Source organism: Miscanthus floridulus, chromosome 8, assembly GCF_019320115.1.
Source record: "Miscanthus floridulus cultivar M001 chromosome 8, ASM1932011v1, whole genome shotgun sequence".
In the NCBI taxonomy this organism is placed as follows: Eukaryota; Viridiplantae; Streptophyta; class Magnoliopsida; order Poales; family Poaceae; genus Miscanthus; species Miscanthus floridulus.
Genome location: NC_089587.1, coordinates 145,067,886 through 145,092,313, shown reverse-complemented (window position 1 = coordinate 145,092,313; position 24,428 = coordinate 145,067,886). Strand labels below are relative to the sequence as shown.

General features: G+C 50.3%; 1 pseudogene; it reads right to left on the bottom strand.

Moving 5' to 3' along the window:
- Positions 1-13,074: 13,074 nt before the first annotated feature.
- Positions 13,075-23,585, bottom strand: LOC136477326 (type II inositol polyphosphate 5-phosphatase 15-like; annotated as a pseudogene).
- Between the last annotated feature and the right edge of the window lie 843 nt (positions 23,586-24,428).

The window sequence follows — 24,428 nt, the reverse complement described above, 5'->3', positions numbered from 1 at the left end:
TCATCGCGGTGCTGGTCGGCAAAGTGGCTTGGGTGGTGATCGGTTCTTGTGGTGACTGATCGGCGAATAGAAATTATGGAGTATGAAGGTCTCTATTCCTGGTGGATCTCATTGACCTAACAATGCACTGCTTTGAGCATGGTGGCAACCTTGGCGACCTCAGGTGTTTGCGTGAGCCAGGCGAGCTCATTGGTGGCCACTGCTAGATTGGCGCTTGGGGTCTTGTAGACGTCGTGGCCGTCAATGCGAACAAACTCATCATCGAGGTTGTGTTGGAGTGGCCTTCCTTGCGAGTCAAGTTGCTGCTCGGCCATCATGAGAGCAATCTTGTTTGCTCGACACTGTGCACGGTTGACGTTCTAGTTCTCACAGGTAGTGTGTTCCTCCTCGGTTTCGCCGTTCTAAGGGGGGCTGTTGATGCTAATGTTGAAGATCATGCCACCAAGGAACGGAGGTGGAAGAAGTAGTTCAGTGGTGGTTTCAGCAACGGTCTTCGTAGATCCCTGGGACTCGAAGTCCAGATTCTCCTCTGGGATGGTTTGGAGGGATGCTCTGGGACATCGGCCAATGTGCAGCATGTTGATGGCCGGTGGGAGCTGGTCGGCGAGGGGATGGATGTCTCCAACCTGGTCAGCGAATTTGCCCCTTAGGGCATCTTGGTAAGCAGTGGTGGCATTGGTGAACCCAAAGGGTAGGGCCATAGCCCCTGGAGTTTTCTGAGCAGCCTTCGATAGATCTAGATCGGAGGGCGGTCGACGCTAAACTAGAGTGTCTAGAGCTGATTCAGGATGGAGAGGCAATCGGCGAGCTTCAGACCAACCTGATCGATAAATGCGATCAGATCATCATTGTTGATCTGCCTCCTCTGGTAGCGAGGAAGCGGGCGGCGAGTCATCGATGAAGGTGACCTCAGAGGTGGTTCTGAGATCGGATCTGTAGTCATAGGTGTGGGGGTGATCGACGCAGAATTGATCTGCACCGGCTCAAGGAGCTCTCTGACTCTATCAACGTTGATGATCCACGAGATGGATCCGACCATGAAGATCTGGTCGAGCTGCAGGAGGGATGAAGAGCCTACAGAAAAAGCCATCTTGTTCGACAAGGAAACAACACACAAGCCCCTACCTAGTATGCCAACTATCAATAGAATATCATCGATAGTCCTCCAAGGGGTATCCCATAAAGGTAGATTGATCGATAGAGAAGCATGTGATAAAGAACAAGAAGGCAACAGAGACACACAAGTTAGACAGGTTTAGGCCATCAGTATGACATAATACCCTACTCCTGTGGTTTGTTGATTTATATTAGCTATCGTATGATATTGCATGAGTTTAGAGGGGGTCCCTGCCCGCCTTATATAGTCTGGGGAGTAGGGTTACAAGTCGGTTAGATCTAAGAGATAACTAGAAAGTAATAACTGATTATAGGAATCTTGAGATCATACATATCCTAACAGATCTTATAGTATCTTCAGGATATCTTTTCGGTGTCTTGCAGAAGGCGCCGAGTAGAGTCGTGCCCCGCAAGGCTTTGTCTTATGGGCTGGGCCGCCCTTGGGGGTGCAGCCCATATGGTCTGTCGTGGGTATCCAGGGTCATACCCCCCACAATATCACAACAAACTTGTCTAGCTCTAGCATAAAGACTGAATTCATCGGGTACATGAAGAATGCAGGAGCGTTGGTGAGACCAAAAGACATCACTAGGTATTCATACAACCCATACCTAGTAGAAAAGGTTGCCTTTGGTATATCATGTGGTCTAATCTTGATCTGATGATAGCCTGAATGGAGGTCAATCTTGGAGAACACCTTAGCACCAGGTAGCTGATCGAACAAAGTATCTATGCGGGGCAAAGGATACTTGTTCTTAATGGTTACCGCATTAAGAGGGCGGTAATCCACACACATCCATAGAGTGTCATCCTTCTTCACAAAAATTGCTGAACAACCCCATGGTGAAGAGCTAGGATGGATGAAGCCTTTCTCCAACAATTCTTCCAACCGCTTCTTCATTTCAGCCAACTCCTTTGGAGCCATGCGGTACGGGCGTCGGGAGATAGGAGCAATACTAGGCTCTAACTCAATGGAGAATTCCACCTCTCTATCCGATGGCAACCCGGGTAGATCTTCAGGAAAACATCTAGGAACTCACATACCATAGGAATAGAGGTAAGATCAGGAGAGGCTTCAGCATGAGCAGCAATAGGTAAGATTGGATCTAAGGGTACAAGAAGAGACATCCTATCCTCAGAAGAAGGAAGTCGTAACTCGACAATTCTGTACTTCAAATCCAATACTACCCCATATACACGTAGCCAGTTCATTCCTAGAATTGCATCAATGCCTTGCCCAGGCAGCACCATGAACTGGAGACGGTAAGTGTGAGTGGCTAATACCAAGCTTATTGTGTCCGTCCGAGTATTGATGCACATCTACAAACCCGAGGTACGGATTCTATAGGCATACAGTATAGCCATAAGAGGTATATTGTGTTGGTCTTCAAATCCCATGATCATAAATGAATATGATGCACTAGAATCGAATAACACATAAGCTGGATGGGAATCAATGGTGAACATACCAGCCATCACCTGTTCCTATTGCAATATCTGCTCAGCATCTGTGAAATTCACCTGTCCAGAGCGGTTGACTGGCACTTTCTTCTTGATCACTGTCCTCTTTATGGTTTGTTGGGTTTCCTTTTTGTAGAAAGCAATACTAATAGCGAGTCCTTATTTATGTTATTATTAGGAGCCATGATTAATTTATTATCTAGCCATTCTATGTAAGCACCTATTCTACTCTCAAGCAAGAGTTGAGCAATCAGTTCCATTTCATCACCTTTCATCTTTCAGTTCTTACTACGGTGCTAGACCGTAGACAAGCCATACTAGAACGCCAGCGATTCATGAATCAATGCCCCTAGCTGGGTACCCTAAAAACACATGCCCCAGTTGTACCCTAGGCACAAGCCGGACCAACCCATCACCCTCCTGTCATGGGGTCCAAGTCCCCGTCCAAACTTGGACTCTAAGCCTCCGCTCCTAAGTCCTGGACTTAGTACGGTGCAAGGACCTCCACCATCCCTGCCTCCAATCAGTCGGTCTGAAAAGAGCCGAAACCCACGACAAGAGAGCAACAAGTCTTCCCAATGCTCATACCCAAGTATGTGCTCAGGATAATAGATCTGTGAGTTGCCTAGAGCCCAATGCAATGGCCGATCCTTAATCGACATAGATAGGGAAAAAGTATAACCAAGCTATGCCCTGTTGGCCGCAGGACACAACCTCTTACACCCACCAAAACCCAGACCATATCCCTACCCGATCACCATTTTCCTTTCCACCATTTTATCATGAGGGGTCATCATTTTCACTTGTTGTGAGTAACGGTAGGTTACTCACGCTACCGAAATCCTAAGCATAGCAGCTACTCGGCCTATACTAGTAGGACTCATAGGTAGATAAATTTATGCATGTAGTTTCCATAAAATGTCTGTAACATAAATGCACATCATATATATATTCAGTGATCATTAAAAATATGGGTTATGCACTGGGGCTTGCCTTGGGCAGGCGGTGGGTCAACAAAGTAAGCACCAACAGGCTCTGAGGCTCCCTCCTGCACAAGGATCTCCTCCTCGTACTCCTCAATGACTTCCTCGTAATCATGTTCATCCACGGGCACAAACTCTACCAACTCGTGATCTACATGCATGATGATGCAACACTTAGTAATACGGCAACAACAACTCTTAACATAAAAATATAGCTATCAAGCTATTAAGTGAGTTCTACCGACTAAGGTGCTAAGTTACCTATTGTTACCACTAATAAGTATGAAGCATGACATATATTATCTTAGCAACTAAAGGTATTCTTACTCTTAATACCGATTTACTCTATATATGATAAAACAAGGGTACTAGCTATTCTATTTATCAAACTACTCTAGTGCTACAAAAATTACAATGAGTACATAATAATCTAATGATCCTACTATAAAAATTTTATGGCTAAAGCTATCATCAATTTGCCACAAAAATTCCTACAAATATTAATCTACATAATATTAAGCTCTCTAATTTGAATTTATGAACCTATCAGTATCACAGCTAACTATAAACTAACTACACCAATAGATAGCATTTTTGTGAACCTAACAAATTTTGTTTCATCATTTTTGGACATCTAAAAGATTTACTACAATTTATCAAAGTTCAGCACAAAACTAAATTGAATGAGCATTTATTAATTCATTGGAAAATGGAAAACCAATTTCCACCGCATGGCCCAGAGCGTGAACGTCTCGGCCCAGTCCGGCGTGAACGTGTGCGTGCACGCAACGCACCGGCACGGCCCAACGCGGGCGCGGCCCATCCGCGCGATGATGGCTCACGATGGGCAGGCCCACACGCTTCGGCTACTTTGTGAAAATGGCCCTGACCTATAGACGAATCACCCTGAGAACCACGGCACTATTCCTACAGTCAGCTACTTCGTAGATAAGCCCTCGGAACAATCTATCTTCGCAATGGCGACACCCTCGGCATCGGCGTGGTGGCGCTGGCATAGGGTGATTACGCTAGCCAGACCGGCCCCTCCCCGCCCCCAAATGCGAGCTGATGCTCACCTAGGCTTAAACCCAAAGTGATGGGCAGCGACGCGGTGAATGGAGATGTTGTCCCGAGCTCCCTCCACGATGGCAAACTCCTTGCAACGGTGGCCACGTTCCTGTGAGCCAAGTCATAGACAATGTGAACGAGTTCAAGAATGGGCATCAGCGACTCACCCCGAACCTACCAGACGTGGTGGCTTGACCTGAGACTGATCGAGCGAGTCTGGCCATGCGCACACAGCAAGCCTCACGACGGCGGTGGTGGCTCGACTATGTCGATAGCGCTAAGTAGGCAGTAGCATGGCGAAATGGGGTGCACACGGGATAGAGTGGAACATGGCAAAGATACAGTGCCAACGAATTGGACGGAGGTGGATGGGGTAAGGTGAATTAGACGGGGCACTACCGTGGGGTCTTAAGATAGCCGATGGCAAAGGAATCATCAAATTGAGGCTCAACACCGACTGGCAGCAGCAGTGGGAGTGTTCGGCGCATAGCTAGGTTCCTACTCAATCCATTGGTGCACGCAATTGCACGGATTTGACCGGCGCTGCGAGACAAGGGGGCATAGAGATGCTCTCCACTAAACGCAATGGATAAGGGCGCACATAGAGAAGACACACGTGGTCGTACGAGTTGGCATGACTCGGGCGCCCGTAGCGCATTAACCTGCAAGCCAACGGCGACACAGCCATGTGATGGCGTAGTAGCTCAAGCGAACACGATGCGAGCGGTGCAGCGCACGCGGTGACTCAGCACTCATGACCATGACTAGTAGCAGTGCGTTGACACGATGCAATGTAGCGTAGGCAACGGCACAGCGAAGCGGGCGGTAGCAGCACGGTGACGGGACGGTGGTGCAGCAATGCAGGCGCTGAGAGCGCACACGGGTGACCCAGCGCTCGCGACCGAGACTAGCAGCAGCACGTGGACACGGCGGGGCAGATAGCAGTGGACCGACCAAGCATAGGGCCCACGATGACAGCGGCGGTGGCAGAGCAGTCAGACCCGCCGGCACGGTGTGCATGCATGCGCAAGCGTGAACGTGAGCCAGGGCATGGCAATGGGTGACAGTGGCCCATAGCGCGGAGCCAGCGGCAGGCCCGGCTAGCGCGGTGGCGCACGGACAGCATGCGGGTGCGTGCGCGGCAGATGAACCAGCGTAGCGTGCCGCGTCGAGCTGAGGCAATGGTGACCGCGTCCAAACGTAGAAACTGTGTTGTGCATGCTTTTTAAGGCGGTCCTAAAACCCAACTCAATGATCCAGTGGCTAAGCTAACTATTTAACGCTCGAGATGGTATGTCAAACTACTAAAACCAACCATGAAATTACACTACTTCTTAATCCAATTCGCCTGCAAAAATTCCTGAACTTAGCTTCGTCAAAGCGTTTTCTAACTTAAGAAATTCAACTAAGTTCTTATCGGTTTCGCGTCGAATTTGATTTCCAAGCTATCAAGTATGCTAGCTAGCGAATCCCATTCTCGACCGCAAGTATTTCACCGCCACCTACGAAGTTTGTACCACAAACTTTATTAAAGGGTCAGGTATGCATTCTATAGCATTTTTGTTCAATAAAAATTCATTTAGAACCCTAAGTGATATAACGCGACATGAAACATAACATTTGTTTCACGTTTCCGATGAACGTTTCGAGCCACAGAAATTGATTTACACTCTATAATTCATACGGTATCATATAAACATGATGCACATGCAATGTTTTAGCAAAAATTGTACAGTGTAACACCGAGGGTGTTCCAGAGGATGAGTTCCGCCACGTGTTGTCGTCGCGCGCCCTCAACCTTGAGATCGAGGCGCTCGCCGACCTCAGCTCGCTCTCCATCAACAGCGACCGCTCTAGCTCTGTCGACCTCACCGCAGCACCGCCTACCACTCGCTCCGAAGCATCCACGAGATCGACCTGCTGCTCGACGATGTCATCGTGGACCTCCGCGCCATCACGTCCCGCATGGCCGTAGCCGGGTACGGCCGTGAGTGCGCGCAGGTGTACGCCTCCGTCTGCAATCCCACCGTCGACGCCTCCCTGCGTCAGCTTGGCGTCGAGCGCCTCAGCATCGGCAATGTCCAGCGCCTCGAGTGGGCCACCGCCGCCGTGGGCCACATGTCACGAGCAGCAGGAAGAGGAAGAAGGCGGATCTCCGGTGGGCTCGGCGGTGCATGTCCGGTGAGCGCGCGTGCGGGCGACCTCCACCCTGGCCATGAAGATCTCGCTGGCCAGACCCTCAGCTCACGCTGCTCTTCTTGAGCAGGAAGAAGGTGTTGGGTCGCTGATAGCTTGGCCCCACCAAACATAGAGGGGATAGGATTGTGAGAGAAGGGTATTTTAGATTTTGTCACCGATCGGGTCCACATGTCAGGGCTGTCAAACGGTGAAAATCAAATAGAATGCAGACGGAATGACTTGGGAGAGAAAAAAAATAAAGTGTCGTGACACCTGGGTGCGCCTAAACTTTTTTACGACGTGTTGGAAGACCATCTTTTTTTAATGGTAGGCAGGTAAAACTAAAGATGAGCAACGGGCCAGCACGGCCCGGCATGGCCCGAGCCCAGGCCAGGCACGGCCTGATCGAGCTCGGGCCCTTTTGGCCCGTCGGGCCACCGGGCCGTGCCTGAACAGTCCACCGTGCCTGGTGGACGGCCCAGGCACGGTCCGTGGGCCGAATATCGGGTCGTGCTAGCCCGTTGAGCCCACGGCCCACTGGTCCATCGGGCCAGCCCATAGCTTGTTACACAGTAAACACCATATTTCAAACAGCACAATCACAGGTTCAAACTTCAAACAATCACAGGTTCACATATTCATATTCAACAATCACAAAAACACCAGATGACAAAAGATTTGAGCTATTTGTGCAATGCCACCTCATTAAAAACCTTTCTAGGTAAAACTCACACCTCATGAGATAAAACCCTAGAAAGGAAAAGAGTACGGCCAGCTCAATAAATTAAAATGTTCAAATTGTTCAAAGTTATTACAAACTAGCTAGCTCAAATGTCTCAACTCTCACAACTAAAGTCGCACTCACAGCCTCTTAGGCTCTCAGCTCTCAGCAGTCAACCATCACCAGCAGTAGATGATCCACCAGCTTCATCATCAAGGTACTGCTCTTTGAAGTACTCTTCTAGCTCTTTGTCCTCCACAGTGTGCTGTCCACCGGATTCACCTAGCTCCTAGTCTTTGACACAGATTAGCATCTCCACGCTGTCCGCGCCCAATCGTCGTCGCCGCTCCTCAATGATCCTGCCAGTAAGACTAAAGGTAGACTCCGAAGAAGTAGTTGATACAGGAACAGTCATAATATCTTTAGCCAAGGTATAGAGAACTGGATAGGTTAGTTTATGCTCATGCCACCAATTAAGGATATCAAAGTCATCATCATATGCCACAACATTGTCACTGTCAAGGTAAACAGTGAGCTCAGAGAGACCAAGAGGCACAATAGATCCTGCAAATGCACTTGAAGGACCAGAAGAAACTGATCCTCCAAAAATTTTGCTCCATGCCTGCTTTCTCTTACCTATCAGTCCAGATGGATGGGTGGTTCTAGCTGGCCTAGTAGCACCAAACTTAGATTCATACTTATCATAGAGTTTATGCAACTCAGATTTAACCTCAGCAAAGTAATCAATGTAACTCATATTGTTACTTAGAGCAAGCAAGTCAAGCACATTTCCTAGACCTTTCAACTTAGCCCTTGGGTCCAGAATAAATGTAAAAGAGTATAACAGTGGTATATTCTTCCAATACTTAAGGAATTTATTCTTCATTGGCACAACTACAGTAGCAAGAGTATTATCATGTTCAAATTCATGCAGATTAGGGTTCGTGTGATTGCCTACTAGATCTAGGGTTAGGGTTAGGGTTAGAGGTACTTGCCTGCATGGAGACAGAGCCCGGCGCCAGAGAAATGGAAAAGAAGACAAAGACGAGACGGAGAAGAGGGGGGAGACAAAGGAGATCCCAAGATCCGATCAGAGAGAGACAGAGAGTCAAACTAGTTAGAGAGGTAGGGAGGAAGAAATGAGACGAGGAGGGGGGAGAGATCAGAGAAGAGGAGATCTCAACATCCGGCATCGGCAGCGGTAGCCTGGGAGGTGGACGACGACAGCGGTAGCCTGGGAGGTGGTCGATGGTGGGCGGCGGGCGGGGACCGGCGGCGAGAGGCGAGGCGAGGTGGGGATTAGGGTTAGGGTTTCAGAGCTCAGAGGCGAGGGTGGTGGGCGAACGACTGCGGGCGCGGGCGGAGTGAGGGGGAATGACCGAAGATGGGGTCTGCCAGGGCGGGGGGGGCTTATATAGCCCCTCCAGCTGCCGAGCCTCCACCGGTGCTGGCCGTTGTAAAACGGGCCGGGCCGTGTCGCCCGATGGGCCGAGGCCTCAGCCCAAGCCCGGCCTGCTACGGGCTTTGGGCCAGCATGGGCCCGATTAGGGTTCAGGCCGTGCCGTGCTCGGGTCAGGCCCAATAACCGTGCTTTGGGCCGGGCCTTTGGCCCACGGGCTGCATGCACATCTTTAGGTAAAACCCGTACAAAGGTAATCCTGCTCTAGCTCGCCGGTGGCCTTCTCGGCCCCGCCGGCCACCTCCCTTTCTCCTTTCTCTACTCGGTCTCCTCCCATGTTGTCCCAAGATCTTTCGGAGCAGGGGGGCCAGTAGCCGGAGCTCCCCCCCCCCCCCCGCTCGCCGCGGCTGCAGAGGCCGCCCTCGCCCGCGCGGCGGCTCGCGCCTTTGCGGCTGCCTCGCTCGTCGCCGGTCCTTGGGCCTCGCCGGGGTCTGCGGGGTCCTCCTCCTGGGGTCCCAAGGACAATATCTCCTTCACCGACTCGGAGGCCTGTGACGAGGACTCCGACGAGCCTTCCCCGGTGGTCATCGACGGGAAGGGGAAGGCGGTCGCGGGGCGCGCCGGGGGAGGACCAAGCGTCACCGTCGCTGCCGCAACGTCCGCTCCACGTTCATGGCTGACGCCCGCCGCTCCCCTCCGCCGCGTGAGCCTGGTCGGAGGACCTCGCCCCCCTCCTCGTCGTCATCAGCCGCGGGCCTCTCTAGGGCGCAGAGGTTCCCCTCCCCCTGTCGTCGCTCGGACCATGACTCTGCTCCCCGCCTCCACGTCCTGCGGATGGGAGCGCCCATGGATGCGGATGGCTTCACTCTGGTGCAGAGCAAGCGACGCTGGCGTCGTCGTGCACCTGCCCGCGCCCACCGTCCTCGGCCCGTGCCTCCGGAGTTCATCGGGCTATGCTTCAACTGCCTCGCCGGCGATCATGTCCACGCGCACTGCAGGTTCCCGTCGCGCTGCTACCTCTGCCAAAGCACCAGCCACCGTGCAAGGAACTGCAAGCGTCACCTCCCCTCCTCCGGCGGTGCTTCCGCCAGGCACAGGGGACCGCCAAGGAGGCGCCTTCGCCGCCCGGACGGCTACATCTCGTCCTCTGGCACGGTGTCGGGCCGCTCCTGCTCCACTGGCAGGGAGACTTCGGTGCCCCCAATCTGCGCACCGGAGTCTCCGCGGAGGTCGCCTGGCTGCCACCATGCGTCAACGGCGCAACAGCAGGCGGGGCCGGCCGTCCAGGAGATTCAGTCGCCAACGCCTCCTCCACGAGGGAACACGTCGCCACGGACTCCACCGCCCACTCCACCTCCGCCCGGCCACGCCTCCGAGCTACTCGTCATCCCGCGGTCCGCGGAGCTCAACGCGGTGGAGTCCGCCCTCTCATCGCTTGCCCTGGTGGCCATGGTGGGCGGGAACCGTCCCCCAGTCTCTCCGGCTGATGTTCGTCGCCAGCTCGTGTCCTTCTACAACCTGCCAGCAGACGCGTTCTCGGTATGTCGCTATGCCCCTGAGGATTTCCTCGTGAGGTTCAACAACGCCGACGACCTCGAGGACGTACTCCAGGGGCCGGTTCCGATGGGGACCCCGTTCTACCTGCTCTGGCGTCGTTGGCGCCGCCAATCCATGGCCGCCGCTGGCTCGCTCAAATACAAGGTGCTGATTGGCCTCAAGGGGATGCCGGCGCATATCTGGGGTATCCATTCCGCCCAGCGGATCCTCGGGACCTCTTGCGCCAACCTGGTGCCTGCCCCGGCGTCCGCCGCCGGCGAGGACCTGCGTGAGTTCGTCGTTGCAGCCTGGTGTGTCCACCCCGACTTCATCCCACACGAGCGGCTGATCGCGATCCCGGAGCCCGAGGTGCCCTTCGTCGTTGAACCAACACTGTACCTGAGGGAACACGAGGTCATTCACTCTGAGCTGCCTGTGCTCCAGTACGGGGTCCGTATTCGGATCATCGAAGTCCAAGATTGGACTGCGCCGCCGTCGTCGTCGGACGATGCTCCCGGCGACAGCGATGACAACAACCACCCCGACTGGGACTTCGGTGGAGGCCGTTCTGGCCATTGGCCGCGTCGACATCGCTTCAGCAATGGCGACGGCGACGGCGGCGGGGACGGGACAGGCGCCGGGGAGGGTGCGGCCCCGGACCCTATGATCGGGGCCCACTTTCAGTGTTGCTGCGGCCGCGGCCTTGGGCCACGTCGTTTGTCCTATCCTCCATGGTCATCCGAAGCCGCGCTCAACGGGTGGCATGGGTTGGGCGGCCATGCCAAAGACTGCTTTATCTCTTGACACCGCGCCCTCCTTCCTCCTCTCCACTCCAGGTGCGCGGGAATTCGATGCTCGTGGGACTCTACTCCAGTTCTGTCGCCCTCGTGGGACTCTACTCCACAACCTCCTCCTGGCCCAGAAGTGGCCCTGCTCCCATCCCCGGACCTCCTGGGCGTGTCCGCTGGGCCAAGCATTGTGGCCGACTCGGCCCATCCTGTGGCGCCTCACGTCGCACCGTCCACGCCGACTGCACCGGCTGCGCCTACCGCTACTCAGGCGACTGGGGTACAGGCAACTCCGCCGCCCGCACAACAGGTGGACGTCGCATCCTTCATCGCCTGCCTCAAGAAGCCCCTTGTCGAGCCGATTCTCGCCTCGGCACCTCGTCCGCCACCGACGAGGCGAGTCGATCATGATCTGGTGCCACGACGCAGTGATCGGCTGGCCGCGAAATCGGCCTATCGCGATCCGGTGCCGGAGAAGCAAGCACGGCGAGTCCTCCTCGGCAAATGGACCAACCGCTCCACGAACGCGGCTACCAGGACCCCGGACGACACCATCGCCACCAGATTCCACGAAACCTTCGCGGACCCCCTGTCGTCTTCCAAGCGGGCGGCCATGCGGGAGCTCTTCCCTAAGACTGGTCAGCGTCGGAGCAGGGCGACGGCATCGCCCTAGTGAGCGTTCCAGGCTCACCGTCGCACAATTAGTTCTTTACTTAGTTACATCAAAGCGTTCCCCACCGTTTAGCGTGTTTGTGTTCACCCAAACTCCTACGGCACCTCGCCAAGTGTACTTAAAACTCTTAATGCGCGCTCTCAAAAAAAAAGTTTCAATTTTCTTATTTGTTCATATATCTACAAAATGTATTGTTTCTTCATGTTGCAGTATAAGATATTGTAATGTTTTAATTGGTAATTTTGGTGCTTAAAATAGATGATTTCTCATGTTATGACACGACAAAGTTGAATATCACAGTGGGGCTTTAACTTGGATGTCGCAACAAAATTGAATGTTGCAATCATTTTTTTTCAATGTTTCATACACTAGATTCTATTGTGGAGATTGTCATCTTTTATGTTGCAATGACAAAATTTGAGCACTTCTACTTATGATAAAAGATTAATTATTTTTGATGTTCCAATGTCCCTCCATCTCTCGTGTGCCGGTGGTACCATGCATGGGGCAATGGTGGTGTGCGGCGGTGCTCCAGCTACTGTTGACCTAGTGTTTTTCTTGCTACTCAGGGATGGAGTGGTTACACCGGTGGTCCATCATTTGGACGCTATCACTCAGAATAAATATTTGGGAGTGTAAAATATTGTGTATGCAATGTTTTCTACGGAGTCTTCGGATAGGAAGAAGATGGACGTTACATTTGAGCCCACCTATGTTTGTGTTATTCTTTTATTTCCTTCAGTTGATGTGTTCCTTATTTCATATTTCTTATCATTGGTCTTCTCTTTTTTTTCAACCTATGATGTCATGAACTTTTTTGCCCGCCGGGGGGGTGTTGGGGGGGGGGGGGGGGGGGGGGGGGGGGGGGGGGGGGGCAAGGAACAAAATCTTCACATTTGACTTGTTGTGCATGCACTGATATACTTCGCCTCTCACCCATGCTGCAGGATCACTCTTATTCTTGTTGTGCATGCACTACGCAAATCCTATGATAGGTTTGCTTATGATCACTCTTATCCATGAGCAACCTCCATCATTTATTAGTTTAGGATCACGACACAAGGTACTCAATTGGTATTCTTTTTATGCCAAACTCCAAATTATAGGGTGCTCCCAATGATCACCTTCAAAAGGTGTCAATTATCATCTTTAGTGGTAATTTTACCTTAAAAGTTTAAGTACATATCTCCTACAGGCATTCAACATATTTAGGGGAAACGGTTACTCTATGGTTTATGATCTTGACACTAAGGCCATTTTCAAGCCTATCTTGTGTGCTGCCATGCTACGCCTTTACCCCATTATGCGCCTGTTCGCTGATTGATTTCTGAGCTGATAAATCCAACTGGTGCTGATTTATTATGAGAGAAAAACACTGTTGGCTGCCCTGACTGAAACCAACGAGTGAACTATATGTGCCCGTCGGCTGCAGGATTGAATGTGGCCATATCGATCGTCGGAGCAGTTTCCTGATCCTGCAGCTCAGTGCTCCATGCCAACTATGCTTATTTCTGAGCGAGTCCTTCAAAAAATATCAGCTTTGCTGTCTAGATCGCTGTACTCGTATCTTTTGTCTTTCCAAAAATATTAATAAATTTCAACTCTTCAATCCATGTTTTTTTGTCAATCTCATGATAGGATTTTTGTTCTACAACATGCAGATCTCTATGCACACTTAACTGAAAAGAAAAATCGGCTATGGGACATCAACATCATTCGCCAGTACTCCTGAATTCTCTGGTTCACAAACCAAACCAGCTTCACAGAAGTGCTCAACCAAAGAATCGATCCGCAAAGTTATAACCTCTTGATGAAAATGTCTCCCTGCGGCTCCGGTGCTGTACTTGTATCTTATGACCTCTCCCAGCTGTCGAGTCCACTCCGGCTACTGTCACCAACAGCGTTGCAACCTTTTCTTGTTCGGCTCCAGAACTATTCCCTGAAGTCCCAGTAAGATAATCTTGACTTCGTATTTGTCCATGTTGCAATGTCACTTCTACTGATTGTCCAGGAGAGATTATACCGACTGCCGGAAAAACCTGTGGTAATCATGTGCTCTTTCAGTTCTCAAACAATTAAGCTCATGGCATCGAACAAATCTTAATTAGCAAAACAATCTTAAAGTCTCTATTATCATTTCAGTGATATGCTTGACATGTAATTGAAAAACTCGATAGAATAAGATTTGCAGATTCACATTCACTAAACTTTATCTTTCCACCATCTTGGTTGAGCATAGCTAACAACACTTCCTTATATGTGCCTACATAAAGGGCAGTCATCTGTGTATAGTTCATGTCCCAAGGCTATAGCTAAACTATGCTCAAATGGTGTACCTTACCATTGGACAAGGAGAGAAGACAGAGCAGTAACCTACCTTCAGCCAAGAAGGGAAACCTGAGAAAGGTGTGCCAGATGAGTTTGGTGTCTGACCAATGATCTCAAAACAAGCCAACTCTTTTGTACTTCTGTTATGTAGTTTCACAACAGAAGGGTTTTGATCTTGCAGAATGATGTCATTAGTGCTGATATTTACTTCAGGGAAAGGCTCCAAGCCCTGAAGGCTCACTTCCTTATTTGAAGTCATTATTTCTCCATATTTCTGCCTCATTGTTTGTTTGTCGACATGAGCAATATCCAAATTGAACACGCATTTTACAGGTTTGTGATCACTGTCCGTTGCTTCCATACAAGAGTCGTACCTAAAAAATGGAATAACAGACATTGCAAATTAATTAACAGGATTATATTATATTATATACCGCAAGGCAAGATAAGCAAACAACAAACTACTTACAGTGATATCGAACAAACTACAGGACATTCTAAAGAACACTCAATCTGTGAACTAGTTCGGCTGTCTCGATATAGAATTCTGTCACACCAGGCTGGAATACGCCTTTTCTCACTACTATCATAACCTATAAGGCAAATAAAAGTTAACTAGATAAGGTCACTATAATAAGTGCTTCAGGAGATCACTAATAAAGCACATACAAATTATTGCAATGTAGGTTATGCTAATGTAATCAATCCAGTACAGTGACTAAGAATTTAAACAGATAGTTTTATACCAGATAAGCCTGTTATGTGTTTCTCAAATTTATAAGTAGGGGGGGAACTTAAATTCTCCTTCACGTAATCCCTGGAAGACTCTCCCAGATTTCATTTCTGCTCTTAGCTGATCATTCTCTCTCAACCAGTCAAAGCATCGCCGGGAAACCAAGCCCATTGCCTCATCGAAAGAAATGTCAGAAAGCCGGTAATTGAAGTCACCAAGAAACACGATCATGTCTGTATCTGACAACTCAGGCAGTCTTGTTCCCTGTAAATAGCACCATGTTGGTCAGTTTACAATCACACAATCTAGATACACAATAACTCTACAAACTGAAAAACAAATGAAGATGACTAACAGCATACATTTGTTCCTCGAAGAAGCTGAGCAGCAGAACCAGAAACTGTAACAACAACACAAGTGTATATAAGCTCAAATTTTCACTTCCATAATTATCGCTGAATGATATTAGCAAAAGTTTGGGCGAAATCTTTGCAAGCTTGCATGTCCATAAGCAAATGCAGATAAGTTAATGGGAGAATATGGATTACCTGATGTTGTCAATAATCCATTGGAAGGGGAAGAAAATGTCATTGATCTGAAGACATGGTCAAAGTCTTCATTCCGTCTGCTCACAGCTTCCATATGTGCAGCAAAATGACAATTTACAAAGCAAATGCTTCTATCATGTATTCTCATTCTCAACCCTACTGCTCCCTAAAATAATCAGATACATCAAAGATACAGTGAGTTAGCCCATTGATCTGCAAGAAAACCTACTGGTATGATCAAACAAAGTGCAGAAACAAATGATTTCTTTCCATTTTCATTGAAACTGTGATCAAGCAAATATGAACATCACATGTCAGTGCAGAGGAATGCTCAGTTTATCGAAAGTGCCAATCTTTCCCTGAATACGCACAAAGCACAAAGCAGTGGGTAATGCATGACAGACGAGACAGAGAGGATGAATCATGTTTCATTTATTAGGAAGCATTTCCAATAGAAACTCGTATATTAGTGCAATAGCACAAGCTTGAAGCGTCCAACCGTTGGTATGGATGAAGGATTGATGCGTAAGAATACAGAATGTGTCAGCGCCCAACATGTTTGTTCTTTCAAACTAAATAAGTGCCTGGACATGGAATGCATGAAAGAGGATTCACATCAACATGTTTCTTAGACCTCAGATTTCAGCACCCAAGAAACAAGGAAGATCATATAGCATGAGCTACTTAATAATCAATACATAATATTCACATTAGCGTGGGCGCGGGGGTTCGGTACAATAACATGAGCACCTTATTGCCGATTGCTCGTCCTAATCCACATGCCACTGCCGCATTGTCAATGTCTCCAATGAACTGCTTAAGATTTATTCTGACCCTGAAAAAAGAAGAATCTAAATAATTCCCATGATAACAGGATCAAAACAAAGAAAAAATGGCCAGGCCCTGCTCAGATTACCATACAGCAATGAGTAATCCAGCCATCTGTCTTGAACCAACACGCACAAAGGAGTGGCCCTTCAAAATCTGGCCAATTACATCCAACCACCACTCTCCATTTGGACTTCCCTCTAGTCCTACCTAAAGCCAGTAGGAATGTTACAAGGAATTCAACATTTACAAATAGTAAAAAATGGTAGCCATTTTTAAATAGTTAAGTCTATTAGTATTCTTGAAAAAAAAAACAAGGGATGAATTAGAAACAGGTAATAAACAAACATCCTCTTTGCAACAACCTCATCACAGACAATTTGTGAAACTCTGAAAACTGAAAAGCAAGCCATAATTCTAAAAAAATTCGCAGCCCTGCAGGTAAAATTTACGCCAAGCTCAGGATTGAACAATGAGGCAATGGTATGTAACCAAAAAAGAATTCAACTAACTAGTTGTTAACCAAAATTTAATATGCAGTATTTTGATCCAGCACTACAAGTTTCTAGGAGTTGGTCTAGCCCAGCATATAGGACATAACTTCAAATGACTAGCAGAAATAACCATTATTTAAAAACTAATAGAAAAAAACTAAAATTTCTGAATGTGACATCTGTACCGTTTCTTTGGCTGCAGACATTGCAAGAAAACCAGCACCCATGTCCACCTCCTGCAATCCAATTACAACAACCCCAACCTCTGGTGTTGGGAGTTTTAGCCAAGCTCTTAAAGACTCATAGGATGCCTTTTCTTGCCCAACATTCCAAGAACCCACTAATACTTTCATGTATTCAAAACTTTTGTATGATGAATCTTTCTCAATCAACTCTGAACGCAAAATGCTGTCAAGAGGCCCTGGTGATGACAAGTTCCATCCACGGATTCCCCCATGACCAGCCAGTGTAAAGATATATGAACCTCCAACTGCCATACTCAGAATTGGACTACTATGTGCAATCCATCCTCCTAACAAGTTGCCTTCAAGGTCCAACAGCTGGATGTTGCCATCCATGTAACCCACCCATATTCTTGTTCCAAAATTGTAAATGCATTGGACAGATGATGAATGATGCAGGAACTCTTGCAGACGATTACCACTGCCATCCCATTGGGCAAGAGAGCCATTTGCCGATCCTGTCCAAATCATCCCATCCGTTGACATTGTAAATGCTTCAATTCGTCGAGTGTCATCTCCAAAACCTGCTTTAACAGCAACTCTCCGGACTGCATCAGCTGCTCCCAACAAAGCATTTCGTGATCTCTGCAAGAAACCAACAGGACTGCGAGCTTTCTCTTTCCTCGGAGAGAACAGAGTTTGCTTTGTCCCATAGCTATATGGATCCTGAGCAGATAAGATGTCAAAACGGGTATCAACTTGGCCATCAATGTTTACCACTTTTAGAAGCTCCTTAGTGCGAGAATCCCTGCATAGCAGAATAGATAACAGTATTACACAAATACAGAAATAGCTGGACTAATGTCATTCAAATGCAACAAGATAAATGAACACATGAAGTGTACCAGAGTGCAAATGTGAGGTAACCAGCACTCCATACTTTTGATCTAGAATTGTCAGACAATAGAAGTTTTACATCTACGGCAGGCAAAGGACAGGCCCCTCCATCACTGACCATGTCCCTAAGGTCAATGGATGATCTTTCAACTAAAAAGGAGGTCTTACGCTTTTCTTCTGTTTGTGAAATGAGTGACTTCTGAATAGGTTCTCCATACCATACTTTGATTGCTCCCCCTTCAGACCCAGACCACAAATCGCCTATAAGACATGCAAGAAACATCACTACATCAGTATTTCATGGGTGCATGATTGGAGAGGTAGGTTACTGTTGATAACACTACTCCCTGCATTCCATAATAGTAGCCCAAGCACTCCATGTATATGATTGCTATTCAAATTAATTGTTAATGTTCTGATTCAATTCTGAATAACATAGCAGCTAAATATATTTACCAAACCAATGATACAGACCATAACATGATCTAGAACGTTCGCAGCGTGTGGCTACTTTTCAATTGGTCGATTACTTATTTCCGCTGATAGTTAGTAGGCACACAACAGGCATCCAACTATCTTGTACATATGCTCGACAGGACCTAGAATTAGACAAGGGCATACAACTTCTTGAATAGCCAATGTTCTGTATTGGGTACCTAAAAAGAGAACCCCGCGTCATCTCTCCAAGAGGCGACTCGGGGCGACGTGCCCGTGCCGCCGAAGGGCCTCTCCCTCGGCCAGCTACCTGGCCACCGCCGCCGCCGCTCTCCGGTTAGCAGTGGTGCTAAAAAAGGCAGCCATCAGCAGCCCCTTCCCTCCCCCCCACCCCTCCTCTCTCCCCCAGCCTCTCCCTGGTCCCTGCTCACCACTGGCCGGGTGGCCGACGACATGACCCGCGGTGGCCTCCACCCCAGATCTACGATCACCGAATATTCTGCCGTCAGCGAGCTCGCTCGGTCGTCTGGGGCCAGTTCCGACCTCTGCGGCGGCCGGGGGCCTGCTGCGCCCGCACCTTGTCTTTGTGTTGCCAAGGGCGGATGACAACGAGCGGTTCGAGAACCACCATCACCTGAGTTTGTGTCGCCAAGGGCGGATGACGACGAGTGGCTCTATGCGACTCATGGGCAGTCACCGGTCCGCTATGGTTGACAACATCATCGGCGATGCAACTCCCCCAGGCTCGCACAACATGACCTCGACGCCAAGTTGTACCTCGCGAGCAATTGGGAGCCATGCTCGTTTTGCGGAGGCGGAGGGAGACGAGGCCTGGCGGATGGCGATGCAGATCAAGAGATCGATGTGGTGGTGCGGAACCGCACTTGGGATCTCACGGATCTCCAACATGGCCATCGAGCTATCACCCTTAAGTGGGTGTTCAAGCTCAAGAAGGACCAGGCCAGAAAGTGGTTAAGCACAAGGCGTGGTTGGTGGCCTGTGGCTTTGTCCAACAGCCGGGCGTCAACTTCGTGGAGGTGTTCGCGCCAGTCGCCGCTTGGAGTCAGTGCGGCTCGTGCTAGCCTTCTGCCTAGGAGGGGTAGCCCGTCCATCACATGGACGTCAAGTCTGCGTTCCTTAATGGGGACTTGAAGGAAGAGGTGTATGTGTGACAGCCGCCAAGCCTCGTCGTCGCCGGGCAAGAAGGCAAGGTGTTGCGGCTGCGCAAGGTCCTCTATGGCCTGCGTCAAGCGCCACACGCCTAGAATGAGAAGCTCGACCGCACGCTCAAGGAGGACGGCTTCCACCAAAGGGAGTATGAGCACAGGGTGTATCAGCATGGTAACATCATCTCGCTCCTCTTGGTCAGTGTGTACGTGGACAACCTCGTCATCACTAGCGTGTCACAGGACAGAGTGGAGAAGTTCAAGGCCAAGATGAAGACATCATTTCACATGAGCGACCTCGGTCTGCTCTGCTTCTACTTGGGCATCGAGGTGCACCAGGGCGACGATAGCATCACACTGCAGCAAGGCCACTACGCCAAGCGCATCCTCGAGCTGGCGGGCATGGCCGGCTGTCCGGTCCACACCCCCATGGAGGAGCGGCTCAAGTTGAGCCGAGAAAGCACGGTGGACCGTGGACCTGACGCACTATCGGCTGATCGTTGGAAGCCTCTGCTATCTTCTACACACCTAGCCAGACCTGGCGTTTGCTGTCGAGTTCGTGAACCAGTTCATGGAGAAGCCCACGGGGGAGCATCTCCACGCGGTAAAGCGCATCCTACGCTACATCGCAGGGACCCTGAACTTTGGTCTGTGCTACGGACGGCAGACTGGAGTAGCGCGGCTGGTCGGATATTGCGATGCTGATAGCAACCTGGCTGGTGGCGTAAACACGAGGAAGAGCACCAGTGCATCCTCTTCTTCTTCGGTGACTGCTTGATCAGTTGGCAGTCGATCAAGCAGCGTGTGGTGCGTCTTCTTGCGAGGCAGAACTCAAGGTGGACAGCAAGTCTGCCCTGGCACTTGCAAAGAATCCCATCTTCCATGACAGGAGCAAGCACATTGATCTCCGATATCATTTCATCCGGGACTGCATGGAGGAGGGGAGCATTAATGCTAGCTACATCAGCAACAATGACCAGCTCGCCGATATCCTAACCAAATCACTTGGGCGAGTCAAGTTCCAAAAATTGTGCGCAAGAATTGGAATGGTCAAGATCAGTCCCAAGCATGGACACAAGGATTAGGGGGATAATTGATAGATAAATAATCCTTGTGTCAATCCTTTGCTTAGCTAATAGAGTCATATTAGGTTTTCTGCTGACCCTTGGTCAGCAAGTCTCCTAGCTTGGTCAATAAGCTTTCTTGGCATGTAAGTAGTCAAGTCTTAGGATGTAAGTCAAGGTCTTCTCTTACGGAAATGATATGGCTCACACGTCCGGACGTGTGTCCTTGATCCGGACGCCAATGTGGCTCAAACATATCCACATAATCAACATGTCCTCTCCTAACCTGTATTTTATTCTATACCACTGGCTCGTTCCTATCCACTTAAATGCTCTCCTCTCTCATTTGGCCTCATCTCTCTCCCCACCTCTCCCCACACAACAGAGAAGATGGCTCAGGCCACTGCTGTCACTGATATACCTCTCGTCGCCTACCAGCCGTGCCTTCAACTCACAACGGGACCAGGATGTTGTTGTGTTTGCAGAGTTCTCGCGCAGCGGATCTCCACGTAGCCACAAGCGAGTTCGCAGCAGAGAACATCATCTCTGAGAGCGGCGAGAAGGTGCCCATCGGGAGCACCATGGCCGGCAGGAATGCTGCTTCCTTGGAGCAGCATGTCAATGGTTCACTGATTTTTCCACGAAATGTATTTCAATAACTTAGATTGTTTGTTGCAATTGGTTTTCTTGTAGGTTGCAGTATCTCTATGGGATGTTTGAAATAAGTTGATTTTTGGATGTTCTTGCATTTCAGTACCCATTTTAGGATGTTACTGTTGTATTTTTGCAGATGTTCTAGCATTAGCTATGTGGTTCTGTAGTGTTCTAATGGGAGATTTTGGTTGTTGCAATAGTTGATTTGAGATGTTGCAACATGTTTTTTTGGATGTTACATGAGGCGGTTCAATATGTTTCATCGGCTAATTTTCTTATGTCACATGGTTTGATTTTGAAATGTTACGGTTTGAACGTGAAGCAAAAGGCAATGTTGCGGTGAGATTTTTTTTTGCTCAAACTAGCTACGTGCATACGTGTGATGTTCTAGCTTTGATTTGTATTGTCAATGTTGCATAAGTTTATTTTCAATGTTGCATACACTATTTCTTTAGTGTTGCGAACCTTGTTTTTCAATGCTGCGAGCAATGATTACCATCTGATTCATTTCTCTCTTTCCATCTCTCTCCCTCATGTACGGCAAGGTGCGGTGTTTGAGCCGGCGCTATAGGGAGCGCAACCATCATCGACAGGTTTTACTATTTGCGTCATAGAAGAAAGGAGGGAGCCACAATGTGTGTCAGCGAAGGGAGGGGGAGGAGCACTGGGGGTGGGACGAGCAGCGGAAGCGCCTGGACGGATTGCTTCTGTCCACACATCTGGGCGCTAGTAGCCCTGCTTTTTTTAGGCTGTAAGAAAGCCACTAGGACTGTTTTTCTGTACTCCTATTCAGCTATAAATACGAGGTGAATAGACCAGCCAGCTGCAGCTCATAGCAGTAGCAGCCCACAATCAGCCTCCACCATCTCTATCAAAGTGTAGTGCAGCAGCAGCAGCTTAACAGCTGCATATACTACTATCGATCCTAGCCCAGTTCAGCCACCATTCTCTCTCAAAGAGTGGTGTAGCAGCAGCTTAACAGCTGCATATACTACTATCGATCCTACAATTGCCAACAAGAATGTAAGCAAGTAACTGAACGTATGTAACCACTAGGTAGCACAAAACAAGACTGATCTGGAGAAAAAATTTAGAATGCAGGATAACTACAGGGATTAAAAAATACAGCTCTGCTTTCGTGGTTACTATCTCCAAACCTCCCGTGAGGCTTCCTAAAGGTTCAAAGGCAAAATCATTCACGATCCTCCAATAATCAGGAATGTAGTGCTACCTTGTATCTGAATACGTGCAAAACCAGCTCTGATCGACAGAAAATAGAGGCGAGGAGACCTACCATAGGGAGAGACAGCCAACGCGAACACTGGCCCACGGTGTGCCTCCCATGAGAGGCACTCCCCCGCCTCCGGTCCAGGATCCGCGTTCCACCCCATGATCCGGCCGTCCGCGTGGCCGCTCCACACCACGCCGCGACCGGGGTCCGCCGCGAGGCAGAGCGTCGGGGGCGTCCTGCGCGACTCCTTGAAGGGCGCAGACGCCTCATCGCCCCAACGCTGCTGAGACGCCGGCGACCGGAAGGCGTCTGCGAGGTCCCACGCCCTGACGCCAGCCTCGCCCGCAGCCCAGAGACGGGCGCCGACGCCGGCCTCGGCCCGGGAAGCATCGCAACAGCAGGCGAGCGCTCGGAGCGCCGCACCGGCCTGCGACTCCCTGGGCGGGCGCGGGCGCAGGTCGAGCGGGGGCGGGCGGTCGGCGCACACCGCGGTGCGCGCGGGCGGGAGGTGCGTGCCGGAGGCCGGGGCGGCGGCGAACTCCGGGATTGAGCCCGTGTGGTGTGGCCCGGGGGGCGGTGGCCATACTTGTACTGCGGCGGCCGGGGAGAGGGAGGCCGCGGCGGGGAAGGCGGGGAGTGAGTGGCTGGGGTGGAGGAGCTGCGGCTGATGCTGATGCGATGCCGGAGCGGCGCGGGGGCGCGGGTCAGAGAAGGAAGCGGAGGCGGAGGCGGAGGCGGAGGTAGCAGCGGAGGGAGTGGAGGCGGGCGGGAGGGAGGCGGATCGGTGGGGCGTGGCGAGGCGAGGCGAGGTGGAGGGGATGGGGACCGGGGGAGGGGGAGGGGACGGGGAGGAGATGGAAGTGGAGAGGAAGAAGTCGTCGGGTAGGTCGTCCCACGGCGATGAGGCGGCGCCGGCTGGGGAAGCGAAGGGATTGATGGTGCCGCCGGGATCCGCCATTGGGGAGGTCTAGGCCGAGTCGAAGGGAGGATCGGGGAGAGGGAGAAGCGCAGCAATGCACACTTGCAGGCTGCAGTGCAGGCCGGCGTGAATATCCTTTTCGGTCGTGCTAGATAGTCGGCCAGCTGTTCGGTTTGCACATGCTGCGGAGACGCGGGCCTGGGCAATTTAATTTATTGCCACTTTTCCTTCAGTTGTCAGTGTTACAAGTGCTTCTATATATTTGCTACTGCATATAATTCGTCTCCTATAAATTTGCCATTTTCGCCGACGTGTCGTGCCAGATGGACTTAGCCAACATGGAAGGCAGCCTGGAACCCTATATGGGCGTGGCAAATGACCATACTGCCCCTCCTCCACCTCACATTCTTTTCTGGGCTAGGCAAAGGACCGATCCCGAACCGAGAAGCCACCGACTCTACTCCAACTCACGGAGCGCCCTCTCCCTGAACCTCATGGCGGCAGCGGCAGACAAACAGGAGGCACCGGCGACCTCCCCATCGGCGTAGCCAGGCCGGCCTCGGGCCGGGTCGCCACCCCCACTCCGGCTCCCGCCTCCATCCTCCTCTCCCCCATTTTTCTTCTGGCCGCGGCGGCGGTCAAGGCAGTGGCGGCGGTCAAGTCAGCGGCGGCGGCCAGGAAGGGGGCGCGGCGGCGGCCACTTCCCCAGCCACAGCCGATGTACTGTCCCCATTCTTCGACACACGACGAGCAGTAGGTACGAATCGTACTCCCCTGAACACCATTTCGCCCAAATCTGCTGAACCTAGGGTTTCAATCTTATTTTTGTTACATCCAATGTAGTCACACTGCGGTTATTGTTGATTCGTATGCATTAAGATGAAGGGGACTAGCTGCCCTCCTTGGTAAGTTCGAGCTTGCATGTGCTGTAGATTTTGGGATCTAGCAGTCCTTTCTTCTACATTTTTTTAATGTGCTTATGGTTCTGTCCAGGATTGATCCTGAAAATGCTTTTAGAATCCATGT